Source organism: Heterodontus francisci, chromosome 15, assembly GCF_036365525.1.
Source record: "Heterodontus francisci isolate sHetFra1 chromosome 15, sHetFra1.hap1, whole genome shotgun sequence".
In the NCBI taxonomy this organism is placed as follows: domain Eukaryota; kingdom Metazoa; phylum Chordata; class Chondrichthyes; order Heterodontiformes; family Heterodontidae; genus Heterodontus; species Heterodontus francisci.
This window is the reverse complement of record NC_090385.1, coordinates 96,245,191-96,267,720: the sequence shown is the minus strand read 5'-3', so window position 1 is coordinate 96,267,720 and position 22,530 is coordinate 96,245,191. Positions and strand designations below refer to the sequence as shown.

General features: G+C 46.7%; 1 long non-coding RNA gene across 1 annotated transcript in view; it reads right to left on the bottom strand.

Annotated features, from left to right (window-relative positions):
* Window positions 1-9,604, bottom strand: part of LOC137377944 (uncharacterized) — a 49,490-nt gene extending 39,886 nt beyond the window's left edge. Inside the window, exon 1 of the long non-coding RNA XR_010976526.1 lies at window positions 9,396-9,604. This is a non-coding gene — a long non-coding RNA (uncharacterized lncRNA). The remainder of the gene's footprint in view (window positions 1-9,395) is intronic.
* Window positions 9,605-22,530: the final 12,926 nt, after the last annotated feature.

Below are 22,530 nucleotides of genomic sequence, written 5' to 3'. Positions count from 1 at the left end.
AGCTTCTCCACTCAGCCACTCGCTCCCGCCCTCACAGCTTCTCCACTCGGCCACTCGCTCCCACCCTCACAGCTTCTCCACTCAGCCACTCGCTCCCGCCCTCACAGCCTCTCCCCTCGGCCACTCGCTCCCGCCCTCACAGCCTCTCCCCTCAGCCACTCGCTCCTGCCCTCACAGCTTCTCCACTCGGCCACTCGCTCCCGCCCTCACAGCTTCTCCCCTCAGCCACTCGCTCCCACCCTCACAGCTTCTCCACTCAGCCACTCGCACCCGCCCTCACAGCTTCTCCCCTCAGCCACTCGCTCCCGCCCTCACAGCTTCTCCACTCGGCCACTCGCTCCCGCCCTCACAGCCTCTCCCCTCGGCCACTCGCTCCCGCCCTCACAGCTTCTCCCCTCAGCCACTCGTTCGTACCCTCACAGCTTCTCCACTCGGCCACTCGCTCCCGCCCTCACAGCCTCTCCCCTCGGCCACTCGCTCCCGCCCTCACAGCTTCTCCCCTCAGCCACTCGCTCCCGCCCTCACAGCTTCTCCCCTCAGCCACTCGCTCGTACCCTCACAGCTTCTCCACTCGGCCACTCGCTCCCGCCCTCACAGCTTCTCCACTCGGCCACTCGCTCCCGCCCTCACAGCCTCTCCCCTCGGCCACTCGCTCCCGCCCTCACAGCTTCTCCCCTCAGCCACTCGCTCCCGCCCTCACAGCTTCTCCCCTCAGCCACTCGCTCCTGCCCTCGCAGCTTCTCCACTCGGCCACTCGCTCCCGCCCTCGCAGCTTCTCCCCTCAGCCACTCGCTCCCGCCCTCACAGCTTCTCCACTCAGCCACTCGCTCCCGCCCTCACAGCCTCTCCCCTCAGCCACTCGCTCCCGCCCTCACAGCCTCTCCCCTCAGCCACTCGCTCTCGCCCTCACAGCTTCTCCCCTCAGCCACTCGCTCCCGCCCTCACAGCTTCTCCCCTCAGCCACTCGCTCCCGCCCTCACAGTCTCTCCTCTCAGCCACTCGCTCCTGCCCTCGCAGCTTCTCCACTCGGCCACTCGCTTCCGCCCTCGCAGCTTCTCCCCTCGGCCACTCGCTCCCACCCTCACAGCTTCTCCCCTCAGCCACTCGCTCCCGCCCTCGCAGCTTCTCCACTCAGCCACTCGCTCCTGCCCTCACAGCCTCTCCCCTCGGCCACTCGCTCCCGCCCTCACAGCTTCTCCCCTCAGCCACTCGCTCCCGCTCTCGCAGCTTCTCCACTCAGCCACTCGCTCCTGCCCTCACAGCTTCTCCCCTCGGCCACTCGCTCCCGCCCTCACAGCCTCTCCCCTCGGCCACTCGCTCCCGCCCTCACAGCTTCTCCCCTCGGCCACTCGCTCCTGCTCTCACAGCTTCTCCACTCAGCCACTCGCTCCTGCCCTCACAGCTTCTCCCCTCAGCCACTCGCTCCCGCCCTCGCAGCTTCTCCCCTCGGCCACTCGCTCCTGCCCTCACAGCTTCTCCCCTCAGCCACTCGCTCCCGCCCTCGCAGCTTCTCCACTCAGCCACTCGCTCCTGCCCTCGCAGCTTCTCCCCTCGGCCACTCGATCCTGCCCTCACAGCTTCTCCCCTCGGCCACTCGCTCCTGCCCTCACAGCTTCTCCCCTCGGCCACTCGCTCCTGCCCTCGCAGCTTCTCCCCTCGGCCACTCGCTCCTGCCCTCGCAGCTTCTCCCCTCGGCCACTCGCTCCCACCCTCACAGCTTCTCCACTCGGCCACTCGCTCCCGCCCTCACAGCCTCTCCCCTCGGCCACTCGCTCCCGCCCTCACAGCTTCTCCCCTCAGCCACTCGCTCCCGCCCTCACAGCTTCTCCCCTCAGCCACTCGCTCCTGCCCTCGCAGCTTCTCCACTCGGCCACTCGCTCCCGCCCTCGCAGCTTCTCCCCTCAGCCATTCGCTCCCGCCCTCACAGCTTCTCCACTCAGCCACTCGCTCCCGCCCTCACAGCCTCTCCCCTCAGCCACTCGCTCCCGCCCTCACAGCCTCTCCCCTCAGCCACTCGCTCTCGCCCTCACAGCTTCTCCCCTCAGCCACTCGCTCCCGCCCTCACAGCTTCTCCCCTCAGCCACTCGCTCCCGCCCTCACAGTCTCTCCTCTCAGCCACTCGCTCCTGCCCTCGCAGCTTCTCCACTCGGCCACTCGCTTCCGCCCTCGCAGCTTCTCCCCTCGGCCACTCGCTCCCACCCTCACAGCTTCTCCCCTCAGCCACTCGCTCCCGCCCTCGCAGCTTCTCCACTCAGCCACTCGCTCCCGCCCTCACAGCCTCTCCCCTCGGCCACTCGCTCCCGCCCTCACAGCTTCTCCCCTCAGCCACTCGCTCCCGCTCTCGCAGCTTCTCCACTCAGCCACTCGCTCCTGCCCTCACAGCTTCTCCCCTCGGCCACTCGCTCCCGCCCTCACAGCCTCTCCCCTCGGCCACTCGCTCCCGCCCTCACAGCTTCTCCCCTCGGCCACTCGCTCCTGCTCTCACAGCTTCTCCACTCAGCCACTCGCTCCTGCCCTCACAGCTTCTCCCCTCAGCCACTCGCTCCCGCCCTCGCAGCTTCTCCACTCGGCCACTCGCTCCTGCCCTCACAGCTTCTCCCCTCAGCCACTCGCTCCCGCCCTCGCAGCTTCTCCACTCAGCCACTCGCTCCTGCCCTCGCAGCTTCTCCCCTCGGCCACTCGATCCTGCCCTCACAGCTTCTCCCCTCGGCCACTCGCTCCTGCCCTCACAGCTTCTCCCCTCGGCCACTCGCTCCTGCCCTCGCAGCTTCTCCCCTCGGCCACTCGCTCCTGCCCTCGCAGCTTCTCCCCTCGGCCACTCGCTCCCACCCTCACAGCTTCTCCACTCGGCCACTCGCTCCCGCCCTCGCAGCTTCTCCACTCGGCCACTTGCTTCCCACCTTTACCTGGAATACTGTGCACAGTTTTGGTCTCCGCATTTAAGAAAGGATATACTTGCACTGGTGGCAGTGGTCCCTGGGATGAGGGGGTTGTCCTATGATGAGAGGCTGAGTAAATTGGGCCTCTATTCTCTGGAGTTTAGTAGAATGAGAGGTGATCTGATTGAGACATATAAGATTCTGAAAGGGCTTGATAGGGTGGAAGCTGAGAGATTGTTCCCACTGGTCGGGGAATGTAGAACTCAAGGAGACAAAGAACAAAAAGAACAATATACAGTACAGCATAGGAACAGGCCATTCGGCCCTCCAAGCCTGCGCCGATCTTGATGCCTGTCTAAACTAAAACCTTCTGCACTTCCAGGGACCGTATCCCTCTATTCCCTTCCGATTCATGTATTTGTCAAGATGCCTCTTCAATGTCGCTATCGTACCTGCTTCCACCACCTCCCCCGGCAGCAAGTTCCAGGCATTCACCACCCTCTGTGTAAAACACTTGCCTCGCACATCCCCTCGAAACTTTGCCCCTCGCATCTTAAACCTATGTCCCCTAGTAACTGACTCTTCCACCTTGGGAAAACGTTTCTGACTATCCACTTTGTCCACGCCACTCATAACTTCGTAAACCTCTATCATGTCGCCCCTCCACCTTCGTCGTTCCAGTGAAAACAATCCGAGTTTATCCAATCTCTCCTCATAGCTAATACCCTCCAGACCAGGCAACATCCTGGTAAACCTCTTCTGTACTCTCTCCAAAGCCTCCACATCCTTCTGGTAGTGTGACGACCAGAATTGCTCACAGTCTCAGGATAAAAGGCCTCTCATTTAGGAATGAGATGAGGATAAATTACTTCACTCAAAGGGTTATGAATCTTTGGAATTCTCTACCCCAGAGGTTTGTGGATGCTCCATCATTGAATATATTTAAGGCTGGGATAGACAGATTTTTGGCCTCGCAGGGAGTCAAGGGATATGGGGAGGGGCCAGGAAAGTGGAATTGAAGCCCAAGGTCAGCCATGATCATATTGAATGGCGGAGCCGGCTCGATGGGCCTATTTCTTGTGTTCTTGTGCCTCACTGCTTCCCCCGCTCAGCCAATCACTCCTGCCCTCACCCTTTTCCCCTTGGCCGCTTGCTCCCAGCCTTGTCGCTTCCCCTCTCGGCCGATCGCACCCTGCAGCGCCGCCCGAAGAAGTGGCGGGGAAGTGGGGTGCGGGGAACGAGCCGCTGAAGTGGCAAGGCATGGAGCGAGCAGCCAAGGGTTGATGGGGCGATGTGGGAGTGAATGGCTGAGAGATGGGAAGTGGCGAGGAGCCAGGCGTGTGGGGAAGTGGGGAGTGAGCGGCCGAAGTGGCACTGTGGGGAGCGAGCGGCGAGGGCAGAGACGGGGGAAGTGCGAGGCTGGAAGCGAGCAGCCGAGGGGGGAAAGTGGTGAGGGCAGGAGCGAGTGGCTGAGGGAAGGCATTAGCAAGGCAGGGATTAAGCAGCAAACAGACGGGCATGGGAGGAAGTACAAAGAGAAGCACGCTGGTAAAGGGAGTGGGATAACTGTTGGGGGTGGGATGGAGGTGGTGATCGCAGCCATTGAGGAGGTTTGGGTTTAATTTGTTTTTGTGACAGATTGAGCAGTGCCATCTTTTTGTTGGCAGCTGTCTGAGATATCACAGACAGTGACGTTTCGGTGGATGAAGCTGCATTTGCGCATGTGCCAGTACTGCACCGCCTCGTGTTTGTGTTGTCAGTAAATGCAGCCTTTTTTAAATGAACCACAATGGACAGTAAAAGGGCTGCATAAGACGGCTACCGAGGGACAGACAACTTTGCAATTGAATGTTCATTTGTGGAGTGCCTCGATTGAATGGGTACACCAAGACGAAATTGTTTATGGAATTCACATTTCCTGTTGTTTGTGGTCTGATCCCAAACTCACTATCTATGGATTCCGAGACTCACTGTCTCTGAGCCTGAAATTTAACAAAGAGAGCTGGAAGAAAACAATTCAATTATCAGTAGGTGTGAATGGCCACTATCCATCCCTGATTGTTTTTGTTTTGTTCTGTTTTTTTTTGTTTTTGTTTTAGAGATACAGCACTGAAACAGGCCCTTCGGCCCACCAAGTCTGTGCCGACCATCAACCACCCATTTATACTTCTTTTTTTTTCTTTTGGGCCTCCTTATCTCGAGAGACAATGGATACGCGCCTGGAGGTGGTCAGTGGTTTGTGAAGCAGCGCCTGGAGTGGCTATAAAGGCCAATTCTGGAGTGACAGGCTCTTCCACAGGTGCTGCAGAGAAATTTGTTTGTTGGGGCTGTTGCACAGTTGGCTCTCCCCTTGCGCCTCTGTCTTTTTTCCTGCCAACTACTAAGTCTCTTCGACTCGCCACAATTTAGCCCTGTCTTTATGGCTGCCCGCCAGCTCTGGCGAATGCTGGCAACTGACTCCCACGACTTGTGATCAATGTCACACGATTTCATGTCGCGTTTGCAGACGTCTTTATAACGGAGACATGGACGGCCGGTGGGTCTGATACCAGTGGCGAGCTCGCTGTACAATGTGTCTTTGGGGATCCTGCCATCTTCCATGCGGCTCACATGGCCAAGCCATCTCAAGCGCCGCTGACTCAGTAGTGTGTATAAGCTGGGGGTGTTGGCCGCTTCAAGGACTTCTGTGTTGGAGATATAGTCCTGCCACCTGATGCCAAGTATTCTCCGAAGGCAGCGAAGATGGAATGAATTGAGACGTCGCTCTTGGCTGGCATACGTTGTCCAGGCCTCGCTGCCGTAGAGCAAGGTACTGAGGACACAGGCCTGATACACTCGGACTTTTGTGTTCCGTGTCAGTGCGCCATTTTCCCACACTCTCTTGGCCAGTCTGGACATAGCAGTGGAAGCCTTACCCATGCGCTTGTTGATTTCTGCATCTAGAGACAGGTTACTGGTGATAGTTGAGCCTAGGTAGGTGAACTCTTGAACCACTTCCAGAGCGTGGTCGCCAATATTGATGGACGGAGCATTTCTGACATCCTGCCCCATGATGTTCGTTTTCTTGAGGCTGATGGTTAGGCCAAATTCATTGCAGGCAGACGCAAACCTGTCGATGAGACTCTGCAGGCATTCTTCAGTGTGAGATGTTAAAGCAGCATCGTCAGCAAAGAGGAGTTCTCTGATGAGGACTTTCCGTACTTTGGACTTCGCTCTTAGACGGGCAAGGTTGAACAACCTGCCCCCTGATCTTGTGTGGAGGAAAATTCCTTCTTCAGAGGATTTGAACGCATGTGAAAGCAGCAGGGAGAAGAAAATCCCAAAAAGTGTGGGTGCGAGAACACAGCCCTGTTTCACACCACTCAGGATAGGAAAGGGCTCTGATGAGGAGCCACCATGTTGAATTGTGCCTTTCATATTGTCATGGAATGAGGTGATGATACTTAGTAGCTTTGGTGGACATCCGATCTTTTCTAGTAGTCTGAAGAGACCACGTCTGCTGACGAGGTCAAAGGCTTTGGTGAGATCAATGAAAGCAATGTAGAGGGGCATCTGTTGTTCACGGCATTTCTCCTGTATCTGACGAAGGGAGAACAGCATGTCAATAGTCGATCTCTCTGCACGAAAGCCACACTGTGCCTCAGGGTAGACGCGCTCGGCCAGCTTCTGGAGCCTGTTCAGAGCGACTCGAGCAAAGACTTTCCCCACTATGCTGAGCAGGGAGATTCCACGGTAGTTGTTGCAGTCACCGCGGTCACCTTTGTTTTTATAGAGGGTGATGATGTTGGCATCGCGCATGTCCTGGGGTACTGCTCCCTCGTCCCAGCACAGGCATAGCAGTTCATGTAGTGCTGAGAGTATAGCAGGCTTGGCACTCTTGATTATTTCAGGGGTAATGCTGTCCTTCCCAGGGGCTTTTCCGCTGGCTAGGGAATCAATGGCATCACTGAGTTCCGATTTGGTTGGCTGTATGTCCAGCTCATCCATGACTGGTAGAGGCTGGGCTGCATTGAGGGCAGTCTCAGTGACAGCATTCTCCCTGGAGTACAGTTCTAGGTAGTGCTCAACCCAGCGGTCCATCTGTTTGCGTTGGTCAGTGATTATGTCCCCCGATTTAGATTTGAGGGGGGTGATCTTCTTGATGGTTGGCCCAAGAGCTCTCTTCATGCCATCATACATTCCTCTGATGTTTCCGGTGTCTGAGGCCAGCTGAATATGACTGCATAGGTGTTGCCAGTAGTCGTTTGCGCAACGCCTAGCTGTTCTTTGTGCAGTACTTCTGGCTGCTTTAAGTGCTGCGGATGTTAAATCGCTGGGGGCTTTCTTGTAGTTCAAAAGTGCAATGCACTTAGCGGCTATGACAGGTTCCAGCTCTTCATTATGAGATTGAAACCAGTCTGCATTTCTCTTCGCACTTTTGCCGTAGGTGGTCAAAGCTGACTCATAGATGGCGTCTCTGATGTGGGCCCACTTGGTCTCAGCATCCCCTGTGGGAGTGTTTTGAAGGGCTGTTACAAGTGAATTTAGAAATTTTTGTAACAGCTGTGGGTGAGAAATTCTGCTCGTGTTGATGCACGGATGGCCCTTCTGCTTGGAATGATGCAACTTCTTTGGTCTGAGTCTAACCTTGCTGCACACCAGGGAGTGGTCGGTGTCGCAGTCCGCACTGTGGAAGCTGCGTGTGATTTGAACACTGTTTAAGGCGGCTCGCCTTGTGACAATGAGGTCTAGCTGGTGCCAACGACGTGATCTTGGGTGCCTCCATGAAACCTGGTGACAGGGTTTAGTGTGAAAGAACGAGTTGGTGATGCAGAGGTTACTAAACTCAGATAATGGATCTTATCCAAGCATTTATACTAATCCTACACTAATCCCATATTCCTACCACATCCCCACCTGTCCCTATATTTCCCTACCACCTACCTATACTAGGGGCAATTTATAATGGACAATTTACGTACCAACCTGCAAGTCTTTTGGCTTGTGGGAGGAAACCGGAGCACCCGGAGGAAACCCACGCAGACAATAGCTTTGTAGCAATGGCTTTGAATTTCAAATCATTCTGGGTGGCAATAGAAGTATTGATCAGATCAGGTAGTTGTATGACCAAAACTAAACTCAGATAATGGATCTTATCCAAGCACCAAAGAGAATCTGGTCAGTCAGCAAACAACAGCTGCAGAGAAAGCAGCACCACAGTGCCTTAAAAAAACTGGAGGTTGTTAAATCTTAAAGTCTCCGAGCCTGTTCCTTTCAAGTTCACTAATACAGAAAACTGACCTCCTTCAAATAGATTACAAGCAACTAACTTTGTGACCTGCAGAAAATCCACTTTGAGAGAATCCTACTACGACTTCAATATACAAATCTGGCTATTGAATCCACCTAACTACACTTCAGGAGGGAAACCACTATCTTCACCGGGCCTGCAATGCATGCCTTTTCCCCAGGATGAGCCAAGTCATGTGACTTTAGAACTTTTCCTTTGTTTGCAATTGGTAAAAGTGCAGTATCCTTCTTTAACAGCTTTCTTTCTCGAGTGTGTGTGTGTCCCTGCGTGTGTATAGTGAATGAGTGATGTGGTGTTAGACGTTTGGATTGAACGTGCGAATAAAAATAATCCACTTTTTTTAAACCCTTGAAAAGTGTTCTGCCAGTTATTCAGTTTGCCCACGCACTCAGGGGTTAAGAAACACACACATCTTCCTTGTTAAAAAAAACACGGATTACGGACAGCAGAGGGAAGGGAATTTGTGTTTCAGTTCTCTCTCAATTCTGTCTGTAACACCAGCAACATTTAATCACACTGGAAGTGCCAAAATTCACTGATGTTGAGGTCAGATTGTGGCCATGTGACAATTGCTCTGACTAACTGGAAAGAAAAGGAAGGTATTGTAGAATTTTGCATGCTGCAAATGAGTTAGAGAGGATGGATGATATGGGACCTGCGCTGCTGTGAGGACATGAAGATCATTTCCAACAACATCTTAAATGAGAAATATTGTCCACAGCCACACTGTTCCTATTCCTGAAGGCACTGGATGGAGTCTCATGATGATGCATCTCAGTGAAACTGCTCAAACAGCTTCAATCTTTTCCAATTAGCTGAATGCATTCAAATTGTCCAAATTACCCAAATCAATTCAAATTACCACAATCTGTTCAAATGGGTAAGGTAGCATAGTGCTTCCGTTGCAGGTCTAGTAATCGAGAGACCTTGCCTTATGATTTGGGGGCATGAGTTCAACTTCTGCAACTAAAAAGGTCATATTGGTAATAAAAGAAAGACTTGTGTTTCTATAGCACCTTTCATGACCACAGGACATCCCAAAGCAATTTACAGCCAATGCAGTACTTTTCCAGCATGAACTCGATGGGCTGACTGGCCTCCTTCTGTGCTTTTTGACTCAGAAATTACCCACACTCCATTCAAGTCACCCCAAATCCATTTAGATTACCCCCAATCCACTCAATTTACCCCAATCCATTCAAATTATCCCAATCCATTCAGCCTACCTGATTAGTCTTATTGCCTTGAGATCAGTGCAGCTTTTCCACTTCACTTTACACCTGGAATGTTTGAGTTCAGAGTTGAGTGAAGTTTGAACTCTGAAGCATCATAAATGGGCAACAGAGAATTGGAAAAAAACCATTGCTGCCTTTGTATCCAGCTATTTGATCAGTGATGCTGGCAGACATCAGAATCAGCCTCGTCACTGCACTTCTGAGCCATGCAGTTTGTGGCAGAACCACGTGAATACATTCTCAAAACATTAAAACTGTACTATCCGCTATGATTACACCATTTATGAACCAGTTACTCATGGCTACAACAGTTATTAACTCGCTGCTAACAGTTACATCACTTACTAAGTAAACAGTTGTTAATGGTTAATAGTTGCAATGAGTTACACCAGATACTAAACAGTTACTAACAGTTACACCAGTTACCTAACTCATATTAATAAACTCCTTATAACTAGTTCTATATTTCATATAAAATGAAATATCCAAAGCATTTCTTGAAGACTAGATTTAAAATAAACATATTAAATAACCTGGCAGCAAGAAACAAACAAATGGGATTTGTATTTTTTTTATTCATTCATGGGATGTGGGCATTGCTGGCTAGGCCAGCATTTATTGCCCATTCGTAATTGCTCTTGAGAAGGTGGTAGTGAGCTGCCTTCTTGAACCGCTGCAGTCCATTTGCGGTAGATTTGGGGTAGATTTGACAGAAATCTTTGCATCCTCATTGGCTACAGGTGCGGTGCCAGAGTACTGGAGAATAGCCAATGTAGTTCCTTTGTTTAAGAAGGGTAGCAAGAATAATCCAGGAAATTCTTGACCGGTGAGCCTTGCGTCAGTGGGAGGGAAACTATTAGAGAGGATTCTTCGGGACAGGATTTACTCCCATTTGGAAACAAACAAACTTATTAGCGAGAGGCAGCATGGTTTTGTGAAGGGGAGATCATGTCTCACTAATTTGATTGAGTTTTTTGAGGAAGTGACAAAGATGATTGATGAAGGAAGGGCAGTGGATGTTGTCTATATGGACCTCAGTAAAGCCTTTGACAAGGTCCTTCTTGGCAGACTGGTACAAAAGGTGAAGTCACACGGGATCAGAGGTGAGCTGGCAAGATGGACACAGAACTGGCTTGGTCATAGAAGACAGAGGGTAGCAGTGGAAGGGTGCTTTTCTGAATGGAGGGATGTGACTAGTGGTGTTTCGCAGGGATCAGTGCTGGGACCTTTGCTGTTTGTAGTATATCTCAATGATTTGGAGGAAAATATAGCTGGTCTGATTAGTAAGTTTGCGGACGACACAAAGTTTGGTGGAGTTGCGGATAGTGATGAGGAATGTCGGTTGGAGACATGGGCGGAGAAATGGCAGATGGAGTTTAATCCGGACAAATGTGAGGTAATGCATTTTGGACGGTCTAATGCAGGTGGGAAGTATACAGTAAATGGCAGAACACTTAGGAGTATTGACAGGCAGAGAGATCTGGGCGTACAGGCCCACAGGTCACTGAAAGTGGCAACGCATTTCTGGTCGCCACACTACCAGAGGACGTGGAGGCTTTGGAGAAGGTACAGAAGAGGTTTACCAGGATGTTGCCTGGTCTGGAGGGCATTAGCTATGAGGAGAGGTTGGATAAACTCGGATTGTTTTCACTGGAATGACGGAGGTGGAGGGGCAACATGATAGAGGTTTACAAAGTTATGAGTGGCATGGACAGAGTGGATAGTCAGAAGTTTTTTCCCAGGGTGGAAGAGTCAGTTACTAGGGGACATAGGTTTAAGGTGAGAGGGGCAAAGTTTAGAGGGGATGTGCGAGGCAAGTTCTTTACATAGAGGGTGGTGAGTGCCTGGAACTTGCTGCCGGGGCAGGTGGTGGAAGCAGGTACGATAGCAACATTTAAGAAGCATCTTGACAAATGCATGAATAGGATGAGAATAGAGGGATACGGACCCCGGAAGTGCAGAAGGTTTTAGTTTAAACAGGCATCAAGATCGTCGCAGGCTTGGAGGGCCGAATGGCCTGTTCCTGTGCTGTACTGTTCTTTGTTCTTCTTTGTTCTTTGTTCTTTGTAGGTATACCCACAGTGCTGTTAGGAAGGGAGTTCCAGGATTTTGACCCAGCGACAGTGAAGGAACAGCGATATAGTTCCAAGTCAGGATGATGTGTGGCTTGGAGAGGAACTTGCAGGTGGTGGTGTTCCCATGTATTTGCTGCCCTTGTCCTTCTAGGTGGTAGATAGTGCGGAATTCAGTGATAGTAATGCTGTTGAATGTCAAGGGGAGATGGTTAGATTCTCTCTTGTTGGAGATGGTCATTGCCTGGCACTTGTGTGGGGTGAATGTTACTTGCCACTTATCAGCCCAAGCCTGGATATTGTCCAGGTCTTGCTGCATTTCTACACGGACTGTTTCAGTATCTGAGGAGTCATGAATGGTGCTGAACATTGTGCAATCATCAGCGAACATCCCCACTTCTGACCTTAAGATTGAAGGAAGGTCATTGATGAAGCAACTGAAGATGGTTGTGCCGAGGACACTACCCTGAGAAACAGTATGTTTAAACATGTATGTTTAATGATGCACAAATTATTTTACTATTTTGCAATTTCCAAAATGTAACAGAGACATACCTCCACGTCTGGCTTTTCTCTATCATTCTTAGTTACTGTTTTTAAGTTGCACTAGTGGTTAGTGGACAGTGTGGAAACATTGCTTTCACATGAGGTTTTGCTCCAGTGATGTGAAGTGGCAGCCCTGCCCAGAAACTAGGAAAACTAATGGGATTAAATCACAGAATCGTTACAGTGCAGAAGGAGGCCATTCAGCCCATCGTGTCCACACTAGGTCTCTGAAAGAGCAATTCCCTCTGTTCCATTCCCCTGCCTTCTCCCCATAACCCTGCACATTCTTCCTTTTCATATAACTGTCTAATTCCCTTTTGAATGCTTCAATTGAACCTGCCTCCACCACGTTCTCAGGCAGTGTATTCCAGATCTTAACCACTCGCTGCGTGAAAAAGTTTTTCCTCATATCACTTTTGCTTCTCTAACCAAATACTTTAAATCTGTGCCCTCTCGTTCTCGATCCTTTCACGAGTGGGAACAGTTTCTCTCTATCTACTCTGTCCAGACCCTTCAATATTTTAAATACCTCTATCGAATCATCTCTCAGCCTTCTCTTCTCCAAGGAAAACAATCCCAACTTCTCCAATCTATCTTCATAACTGAAGTTCCTCATCCCTGGAATCATTCTCGTGAATCTGACAGAATGGCAATTCCCTGCATCTGATGACATGTATCGTCAGGTCTTAAAAGAAGTGCCTGCTGAGATAATGGATGCATTGGTTACAATGTTCCAAAATGCCCTAGATTCTGAAAGGTTCCAGCAGACTGGAAAACCACAAATATAACACCTTTATTCAAGAATGGAAGGAAACAGACAGCAGGAAATTATAGGCCAGTTATTGGGAAGATGCTGGAATCAATTTACTAAGGAAGTAGTATCAGGACATTTAAAAAATCATAATACCATCAAACAGAGTCAATATGGTTTTGTGACAAGAAAATCATGTTTGACAAATTTATTAGAGTTCTTTGAAGATGTAACAAGCAGGGCGGATAAAGGGGAACCAGCAGATGTAATGTATTTGGATTTCCAAAAGACACTTGATAAGGTGCCACATAAAAGGTTACTACACAATATACGAGCTCATGATGTTGGGGTAATATATTAGCATTGGTAGAGGATTTGCTAGCTAACAGGAAAGAGAAAGTAGGCATAAATGGGGCATTTTCAGGTTGGCGAACTGTAACTCGTGGAATGCCACAGGGATCAGTGCTGGGGCCTCAACTATTTACAATCTATATTGATGACTTGGATGAAGGGACAGAATGTATTGTACCCAAATTTGCTGATGATACAAAGATAGGTAGAAAAACAAGTTGTGAGGAGGAGTCTGCAAAAAGATATAGATAGGTTTAGTAAGTGGGCAAAAAATTGGCAGATGGAGTATAATGTGGAAAAATATGAGGTTATCCACTTTGCTAGAAAGAATAGAAAAGCAAATAATATTTAAATGGAGACAGACTGCAGAATGCTGTGACGCAGAGGAATCTGAGTGTCCTTGTACATGAATCACAAAAGTTAGCAGGCAGGTACAACAAGTAATTAGGAAGGTAAATCGAATGTTGGTTTTTATTGTAAGGGGGATGGACTGTAAAAGTAGGGAAGTCTTACTATAACTGTACAGGGTGTTGCTGAGACTGCACCAAGAGTACTGTGTACAGTTTTTAATCTCCTTATTTAAGGAGGGAATGCCATGCATTCAAAGAAGGTTCACTCGGTTGATTCCTAGGATGAAGTGATTGTCTGATGAGGAAAGGTTGAGTAGGTTAGCCCTATAGTCTTGGAGTTTAGAAGAATTAGAAGTGAACTTATTGAAACATGTAAGATTTTGAGGGGTGTTACTATCGGGTGAGGAATGGTAAATGAACCAATCAGACAGCCTTCCTTAGGTTTAAACAAGAAGGATATACGTTTTTTAGCTCTCACACTCTAACTCATTAAAGTTACTAAAAATACGTGACACAACCACGCTAGCATGCATACGCGATAAACAAACACGCACAAATAGATACAGAGGGAGAGAAAGATTAAGGAGGGGGTAGGGGGTTGGAGTAGTAAAGGGAATTCAGTTACTGTTTTGGTTTGGATGCAAAGACCTTGATTGGAGTAAGTCTTGCAGTTCTCGTTGAGGTCCAGTGCACACTTTCAAACTTAGTTCACTGGTACCAGAAGTCCTCTTAAGTCTCTTCTGGTGCTGACTGTTAACTCACAGGGGCTGACTGTTATCAACTGGTGCTGACTGTTAACACACTGGTGCTGACTGTTAACACACTGGTGCTGATTATTAACAAGAGGGGCTGACTGTTATAACACTGGCCCTGATTGTTAACACACTGGTGCTGATTGTAAACACTCTGGTACTGACTGTTAAAAAACTGGTGTTAACTGTTAATACACTGGTACTGATTACTCTCACACTGGTGTTAACTGTTGACACATTGCTTATGACAGTTAATATACAGGTGTTGATAGTTAAAGCACTGGTTTTAACTGTTAACACACAGGTGCTGATTGTTATCATGCTGGTGCTGATTATTAACATACTGGTGATGATTGTCAACACACAGGTGCTGATAGTTAACACACTGGTTATAACTGTTAACACACTGGTTATAACTGTTGATACACTGGTGCTGACGGTTAACATACTGGTGCTGATAGTTAAGGCACTGGTTTGAAATGTTAACACACTGGCGCTGATTATTATCACACAGGTGCTGACTATGCCTGTGCTGGGACGAGGGAGCAGTACCCCAGGACATGCGCGATGCCAATATCATCACCCTCTATAAAAACAAAGGTGACTGCGGTGACTGCAACAACTACCATGGTATCTCCCTGCTCAGCATAGTGGGGAAAATCTTTGCTCGAGTCGCTCTAAACAGGCTCCAGAAGCTGGCCAAGCGCGTCTACCCTGAGGCACAGTGTGGCTTCCGTGCAGAGAGATGGACCGTTGACATGCAGTTCTCCCTTCGTCAGATACAGGAGAAATGCCGCGAACAACAGATGCCCCTCTACATTGCTTTCATTGATTTCACCAAAGCTTTTGACCTCGTCAGCTGACGTGGTCTCTTCAGACTACTAGAAAAGATTGGATGTCCACCAAAGCTACTAAGTATCATCACCTCATTCCATAACAATATGAAAGGCACAATTCAACATGGCGGCACCTCATTAGACCCCTTTCCTATCCTGAGTGGCGTGAAACAGGGATGTGTTCTCACACCCACACTCTTTGGGATTTTCTTCTCCCTGCTGCTTTCACATGTGTTCAAGTCTTCTGAAGAAGGAATTTTCCTCCACACAAGATCAGGGGGCAGGTTGTTCAACCTTGCCCGTCCAAGAGCGAAGTCCAAAGTACGGAAAGTCCTCATCAGGGAACTCCTCTTTGCTGACGATGCTGCTTTAACATCTCACACTGAAGAGTGCTTGTAGAGTCTCATCGACAGGTTTGCGACTGCCAGCAATGAATTTGGCCTAACCATCAGCCTCAAGAAAACGAACATCATGGGACAGGACATCAGAAATGCTCCATCCATCAATATTGGCGACCACGCTCTGGAAGCGGTTCAAGAGTTCACCTACCTAGGCTCAACTATCACCAGTAACCTGTCTCTAGATGCAGAAATCAACAAGCGCATGGGAAAGGCTTCCACTGCTATGTCCAGACTGGCCAAGAGAGTGTGGGAAAATGGCGCACTGACACGGAACACAAAAGTCCGAGTGTATCAAGCCTGTGTCCTCAGTACCTTGCTCTATGGCAGCGAGGCCTGGACAACGTATGTCAGTCAAGAGCGACGTCTCAATTCATTCCATCTTCGCTGCCTCCGGAGAATCCTTGGCATCAGGTGGCAGGACCGTATCTCCAACACAGAAATCCTCAAGGTGGCCAACATCCCCAGCATATACACACTACTGAGTCAGCGGCGCTTGAGATGGCTTGGCCATGTGAGCCGCATGGAAGATGGCAGGATCCCCAAAGACACATTGTACAGCGAGCTCGCCACTGGTATCAGACCCACCGGCCGTCCATGTCTCCACTTCAAAGATGTCTGCAAACACGACATGAAGTCCTGTGACATTGATCACAAGTCATGGGCGTCAGTTGCCAGCGTTCGCCAGAGCTGGCGGGCAGCCATAAAGGCGGGGCTAAAGTGTGGCGAGTTGAAGAGACTTAGCAGTTGGCAGGAAAAAAGACAAAAGCGCAAGGGGACAGCCAACTGTGTAACAGCCCTGACAAACAAATTTTATCTGCAGCACCTGTGGAACAGCCTGTCACTCCAGAATTGGCCTTTAAAGCCACTCCAGGCGCTGGTCCGCACACCACTGACCACCTCCAGGCGCTTACCCATTGTCTCTCGAGATAAGGAGGCCAAAGAGAAAGAAGAGGTGCTGACTGTTAACACACTGGTTATAACTGCTACCACACTGGTGCTGATTGTTATCACACTGGTGTTAACTGTTGACACACTAGTGCTGACGGTTAACATACTGGTGCTGATAGTTAAAGCACTGGTTTTAACTGTTAACAACTGGTGCAGATTGTCAACACACTGGTCCTGATTGCTAACACACTGGGGCTGACTGTTATAACACTGGCACTGATTGTTTACACACTGGTGCTGATAGTTAACGCACTGATTTTAACTGATAACACACTGGTGCTGATTGTTTACACACTGGTGCTGACTGTATAACACTGGCACTGATTGTTTACACACTGGTGCTGATAGTTAACGCACTGATTTTAACTGATAACACACTGGTGCTGATTGTTTACACACTGGTGCTGATTGTTTACACACTGGTGCTGACAGTTAACACACAGGTGCTGATTGTTTACACACTGGTGCTGATAGTTAACGCGCTGATTTTAACTGATAACACACTAGTGCTGACAGTTAACGCACTGATTTTAACTGATAACACACTGGTGCTGATTGTTTACACACTGGTGCTGATTGTTTACACACTGGTGCTGACAGTTAACACACAGGTGCTGATTGTTTACACACTGGTGCTGATAGATAACGTGCTGATTTTAACTGATAACACACTGGTGCTGACAGTTAACGCACTGATTTTAACTGATAACACACTGGTACTGATTGTTTACACACTGGTGCTGATTGTTTACACACTGGCGCTGACAGTTAACACACAGGTGGTGATTGTTTACACACTGGTGCTGATAGTTAACGCACTGATTTTAACTGATAACACACTGGTGCTGATTGTTTACACACTGGTGCTGATTGTTTACACACTGGTGCTGACAGTTAACACACTGGTGCTGAATGTTTACACACTGGTGCTGATAGTTAACACACAGGTGCTGATTGTTTACACACTGGTGCTGATAGTTAATGCACTGATTTTAACTGATAACACACTGGTGCTGATTGTTTACACACTGGTGCTGATTGTTTACACACTGGTGCTGATAGTTAACACACTGGTTTTAACTGATAACACACTGGTGCTGATTGTTTACACACTGGGGCTGACTGTTATAACACTGGCACTGATTGTTTACACACTGGTGCTGATAGTTAACGCACAGGTGCTGATTGTTTACACACTGGGGCTGACTGTTATAACACTGGCACTGATTGTTTACACACTGGTGCTGATAGTTAACGCACTGATTTTAACTGATAACACACTGGTGCTGATTGTTTACACACTGGTGCTGATTGTTTACACACTGGTGCTGACAGTTAACACACAGGTGCTGATTGTTTACACACTGGTGCTGATAGTTAATGCACTGATTTTAATTGATAACACACTGATGCTGACAGTTAACGCACAGATGCTGATTGTTTACACACTGGTGCTGATAGTTAATGCACTGATTTTAATTGATAACACACTGGTACTGATAGTTAACACACTGATTTTAATTGATAACACACTGGTGCTGATAGTTAACACACTGATTTTAATTGATAACACACTGGTGCTGACAGTTAATGCACAGATGCTGATTGTTTACACACTGGTGCTGATAGTTAATGCACTGATTTTAATTGATAACACACTGGTGCTGATAGTTAATGCACAGATGCTGATTGTTTACACACTGGTGCTGATAGTTAATGCACTGATTTTAATTGATAACACACTGGTGCTGACAGTTAATGCACAGATGCTGATTGTTTACACACTGGTGCTGCTAGTTAATGCACTGATTTTAATTGATAACACACTGGTGCTGATAGTTAACACACTGATTTTAATTGATAACACTGGTGCTGATAGTTAACACACTGATTTTAATTGATAACACTGGTGCTGATAGTTAACACACCGATTTTAATTGATAACACACTGGTGCTGATAGTTAACACACTGATTTTAATTGATAACACTGGTGCTGATAGTTAACACACTGATTTTAATTGATAACACTGGTGCTGATAGTTAACACACTGATTTTAATTGATAACACACTGGTGCTGATAGTTAATGCACTGATTTTAATTGATAACACACTGGTGCTGACAGTTAATGCACAGATGCTGATTGTTTACACACTGGTGCTGATAGTTAATGCACTGATTTTAATTGATAACACACTGGTGCTGACAGTTAACACACTGATTTTAATTGATAACACACTGGTGCTGATAGTTAACACACTGATTTTAATTGATAACACACTGGTGCTGATAGTTAACACACTGATTTTAATTGATAACACACTGGTGCTGACAGTTAATGCACAGATGCTGATTGTTTACACACTGGTGCTGATAGTTAATGCACTGATTTTAATTGATAACACACTGGTGCTGATAGTTAACACACTGATTTTAATTGATAACACACTGGTGCTGACAGTTAATGCACAGATGCTGATTGTTTACACACTGGTGCTGATAGTTAATGCACTGATTTTAATTGATAACACACTGGTGCTGATAGTTAACACACTGATTTTAATTGATAACACACTGGTGCTGATAGTTAACACACTGATTTTAATTGATAACACACTGGTGCTGATAGTTAACACACTGATTTTAATTGATAACACTGGTGCTGATAGTTAACACACTGATTTTAATTGATAACACTGGTGCTGATAGTTAACACACTGATTTTAATTGATAACACACTGGTGCTGATAGTTAATGCACTGATTTTAATTGATAACACACTGGTGCTGACAGTTAATGCACAGATGCTGATTGTTTACACACTGGTGCTGATAGTTAATGCACTGATTTTAATTGATAACACACTGGTGCTGACAGTTAACACACTGATTTTAATTGATAACACACTGGTGCTGATAGTTAACACACTGATTTTAATTGATAACACACTGGTGCTGATAGTTAACACACTGATTTTAATTGATAACACACTGGTGCTGACAGTTAATGCACAGATGCTGATTGTTTCCACACTGGTGCTGATAGTTAATGCACTGATTTTAATTGATAACACACTGGTGCTGATAGTTAACACACTGATTTTAATTGATAACACACTGGTGCTGACAGTTAATGCACAGATGCTGATTGTTTACACACTGGTGCTGATAGTTAATGCACCGATTTTAATTGATAACACACTGGTGCTGATAGTTAACACACTGATTTTAATTGATAACACACTGGTGCTGATAGTTAACACACTGATTTTAATTGATAACACACTGGTGCTGATAGTTAACACACTGATTTTAATTGATAACACACTGGTGCTGATAGTTAACACACTGATTTTAATTGATAACACACTGGTGCTGACAGTTAATGCACAGATGCTGATTGTTTACACACTGGTGCTGATAGTTAACACACTGATTTTAATTGTTTACACACTGGTGCTGATAGTTAACACACTGATTTTAACTGATAACACACTGGTGCTGATAGTTAACACACTGATTTTAATTGATAACACACTGGTGCTGATAGTTAACACACTGATTTTAATTGATAACACACTGGTGCTGACAGTTAACGCACAGATGCTGATTGTTTACACACTGGTGCTGATAGTTAACACACTGATTTTAACTGATAACACACTGGTGCTGATAGTTAACTCACTGATTTTAACTGATAACACACTGGTGCTGATAGTTAACACACTGATTTTAATTGATAACACACTGGTGCTGACAGTTAACGCACAGATGCTGATTGTTTACACACTGGTGCTGATAGTTAACACACTGATTTTAATTGTTTACACACTGGTGCTGATAGTTAACACACTGATTTTAACTGATAACACACTGGTGCTGATAGTTAACACACTGATTTTAACTGATAACACACTGGTGCTGATAGTTAACACACTGATTTTAATTGATAACACACTGGTGCTGACAGTTAACGCACAGATGCTGATTGTTTACACACTGGTGCTGATAGTTAACACACTGATTTTTAATTGTTTACACACTGGTGCTGATAGTTAACACACTGATTTTAACTGATAACACACTGGTGCTGATAGTTCACACACTGATTTTAATTGATAACACACTGGTGCTGACAGTTAACGCACAGATGCTGATTGTTTACACACTGGTGCTGATTGTTAACACACTGATTTTAATTGATAACACACTGGTGCTGACAGTTAACGCACTGATTTTAATTGATAACACACTGGTGCTGACAGTTAACGCACTGATTTTAACTGATAACACACTGGCGCTGATAGTTAACGCACTGATTTTAACTGATAACACACTGGTGCTGATAGTTAACACACTGATTTTAACTGATAACACACTGGTGCTGATAGTTAACGCACTGATTTTAACTGATAACACACTGGTGCTGATAGTTAACGCACTGATTTTAACTGATAACACACTGGTGCTGATAGTTAACACACTGATTTTAACTGATAACACACTGGTGCTGACAGTTAACGCACTGATTTTAACTGATAACACACTGGTGCTGATAGTTAACGCACTGATTTTAACTGATAACACACTGGTGCTGATAGTTAACACACTGATTTTAATTGATAACACACTGGTGCTGACAGTTAACGCACAGATGCTGATTGTTTACACACTGGTGCTGATAGTTAACACACTGATTTTAACTGATAACACACTGGTGCTGATAGTTAACTCACTGATTTTAACTGATAACACACTGGTGCTGATAGTTAACACACTGATTTTAATTGATAACACACTGGTGCTGACAGTTAACGCACAGATGCTGATTGTTTACACACTGGTGCTGATAGTTAACACACTGATTTTAATTGTTTACACACTGGTGCTGATAGTTAACACACTGATTTTAACTGATAACACACTGGTGCTGATAGTTAACACACTGATTTTAACTGATAACACACTGGTGCTGATAGTTAACACACTGATTTTAATTGATAACACACTGGTGCTGACAGTTAACGCACAGATGCTGATTGTTTACACACTGGTGCTGATAGTTAACACACTGATTTTTAATTGTTTACACACTGGTGCTGATAGTTAACACACTGATTTTAACTGATAACACACTGGTGCTGATAGTTCACACACTGATTTTAATTGATAACACACTGGTGCTGACAGTTAACGCACAGATGCTGATTGTTTACACACTGGTGCTGATTGTTAACACACTGATTTTAATTGATAACACACTGGTGCTGACAGTTAACGCACTGATTTTAATTGATAACACACTGGTGCTGACAGTTAACGCACTGATTTTAACTGATAACACACTGGCGCTGATAGTTAACGCACTGATTTTAACTGATAACACACTGGTGCTGATAGTTAACACACTGATTTTAACTGATAACACACTGGTGCTGATAGTTAACGCACTGATTTTAACTGATAACACACTGGTGCTGATAGTTAACGCACTGATTTTAACTGATAACACACTGGTGCTGATAGTTAACACACTGATTTTAACTGATAACACACTGGTGCTGACAGTTAACGCACTGATTTTAACTGATAACACACTGGTGCTGATAGTTAACGCACTGATTTTAACTGATAACACACTGGTGCTGATAGTTAACACACTGATTTTAACTGATAACACACTGGTGCTGATAGTTAACACACTGATTTTAATTGATAACACACTGGTGCTGATAGTTAACGCACTGATTTTAACTGATAACACACTGGTGCTGATAGTTAACACACTGATTTTAATTGATAACACACTGGTGCTGATAGTTAACACACTGATTTTAACTGATAACACACTGGTGCTGATAGTTAACATACTGATTTTAACTGATAACACACTGGTGCTGATAGTTAACACACTGATTTTAATTGATAACACACTGGTGCTGACAGTTAACGCACAGATGCTGATTGTTTACACACTGGTGCTGATAGTTAACACACTGATTTTAATTGTTTACACACTGGTGCTGATAGTTAACACACTGATTTTAACTGATAACACACTGGTGCTGATAGTTAACACACTGATTTTAACTGATAACACACTGGTGCTGATAGTTAACA